General features: G+C 36.9%; 1 non-coding gene across 1 annotated transcript; it reads left to right on the top strand.

The window, feature by feature from the left end:
- Nucleotides 1–1,963: 1,963 nt before the first annotated feature.
- On the top strand, nucleotides 1,964–2,067 carry LOC125475418. The gene has a single exon (XR_007256810.1). It is a non-coding gene; the product is annotated as a U6 spliceosomal RNA (small nuclear RNA).
- Nucleotides 2,068–2,507: the final 440 nt, after the last annotated feature.

Here is a 2,507-nt window from a genome sequence, read left to right as displayed (position 1 = left end):
ATTCATCAATTTGGTCGTATATAATTAATTTTCTTTTTTGACAAAGGTCGTATATATAAATTAATTAACTTAACGTAGACATGAAAAATCCCTTAAAATTCTTGAATGGGAATATGGTAGACTTAATGTTTACAGGTTCAATGGATAATTTGACCGTTACGTGCCAGATTGCCAAAAGTATACTAATCTTGGTCACCAATGATGCTTCTTGAGTTTGGCATTTAGCTACTTGCATGTCACTTCTGTGTTTGCGGTGCCAAACATTCAAGCCATACGATTTAATTGAAAACGACCTCTTATACATTATTCGTTGCAAATAAACCTACCAATTTTTGTTAGATCGGTGTTATCTATTCATATTATGATACGTTAATTATTTCATAATTTTGATGCTCATAGTCATAAAGCGTGTGTAAGAAGAATATCCTGTTACTTGTTGACTTCAGTGCTAGTAGGAAAAAAAATATACACGTTTTGTACTTTCTTTTTTGTTTGTTTTGTTACCTTTATTAGTAAGCAAAGAGAAAAACAAACCTAAAACCTCAAGTGTAAAAGTAAATGTTTTTTAACAATTTGAAGTGCAAGACTTAACCAATGCTTTAAACTAAAAATAGCTAGTGCCACTTAATGCTACGGTCTAGTGATATTCCTCTTTATTTGTAAGTAAGAGGTCTTAGGTTCGATTTTCGCTGTAAACGAATTTGACCCACATTATTGTTACCCTATTATGAGACTAAATCCAACCCCATCTTTTTAGAGCAAATAATATCGCTTGTTTAAAAAAAAATAAAAATAAAAAAAAAAAAAAATAAAAAAAAAAAAGCTTAAAATAGCTAGAAGACCCAAAAGACACTTTGACTACAAATAGCTAGAAGACCCAAGTAGGCAAGTCCTGCAGTCCCCACCCGACCCTAGCGAACGGGATTTATTTGGAAATGGATGTATCTGGAAGGGTTAGGATTTGGATTCATTATTGTCTTGATTAGTTGATTTGGTCTAGTAATTTGACCCAGCTGTAATCCCGCCCACTCTCTCATCATCTAAATTTCTTAAACTAGTGCACTGTTCCTTTTACTACAACAAACAACGATAATTTCACGTTGAATTAAAACTGGAACAATAAAAAAGCGAAAGACGAGAACAAACTGATACGGTACGAGTAAATTAAATCTCAAATAATTAAATATGTTCTGATACCAAATTGAATATCAGAATACGCAACAAAATTAACTGAATATAAAACTTTATTAAATAAATAAATACGAAATTACCAAAAAAACTACATGAACTCAAGATGCTACATCTTGACTTGTTTAAACTAATGCACTTATTATTTAAGAAAACTAATGAACTTTTTATTTTCTTAAACTAGTGTACTTTTTATTTCTTTCAATTAATAACCTCCACTTCATAATTTCACTATTTTAATGATTGTGCACATATTGCTATATCCAATGGATGAATCAACCCATCTAGGTTTTCCGTTGAACTCTTACTTGAAGTTCCTAACTTCCTATAGTTGTACGTAGGGATGGAAAAAATTCCCGAAAATCTCAAATCGAACAAAAAAAATCCCAATCCCAAACCAAAAAAGTCCCAATTCTTAACCAAAATTCTCGAAAATTTCGGGATGAAATACCGAACCAATCCCGAAATTTCGATATGGGATTCGATATTGTCTACTCAATTTTTTGGTAATCCCATACTGAACCGAAAATAAATATTATATATATATATATATATATTTTTTTTTTTATACATTTGATGTCACATCTCGACCCAGGGCCCCCACCACATCCTAAGCCCAACTCCACTGTAGTACGATATTGTCCGCTTTGGGCCCCTACCACACCCTCACGGTTTTGTTTCTAGGAACTCACACGAGAACTTCCCAGTGGGTCACCCATCCTGGGATTGCTCTCGCGCGAACTCGCTTAACTTCAGAGTTCCCATGGAACCCGAAGCCAGTGAGTGGGACATTTGATAAAATTGGAACGATACAGAGAAGATTAGCTTGTCCCCTGCACAAGGATGACACACATAAATCGAGAAATGGTCCAGATGAGAAGATTGCTAACATTCCTCATTGTACATTTGACAATTTGGTATCAGAGCCTAACCCTGGCTGCGTGTGTGCCGACGAGGATGTCGGACCCATAAAGGGGGTGGATTGTAACATCCCATATCGCCCAGGGGAGTGGATCCTCTAAGCTTTATATGTATATTCCCATCCCTACCTAGCATGAGGCCTTTTGGGAGCTCACTGGTTGAACAATCCTCCTTAAGGGCCCGATGTCCTCGTTGGCACACACGCGGCCAAGGTTAGACTCTGATACCAAATTGTCACATTCCGGCCCGGGGCCCCCACCACATCCTGGGCCCGACTCCACTATAGCATGATATTGTCCGCTTTTGGCCCCTACCACACCCTCACGGTTTTGTTTCTGGGAATTCACACGAGAACTTCCCAATAGGTCACCCATCCTGGGATTGCTCTCGCGCTAACT

This window comes from the organism of the source record quoted next, unplaced genomic scaffold, assembly GCF_019419815.1.
Source record: "Pyrus x bretschneideri cultivar Hongxiangsu unplaced genomic scaffold, Pyrus_bretschneideri_v1 Contig149, whole genome shotgun sequence".
NCBI classification, from domain to species: Eukaryota; Viridiplantae; Streptophyta; class Magnoliopsida; order Rosales; family Rosaceae; genus Pyrus; species Pyrus x bretschneideri.
Note: the sequence above shows the minus strand (reverse complement) of the source record. Positions and strands in the feature narration are given on the sequence as shown.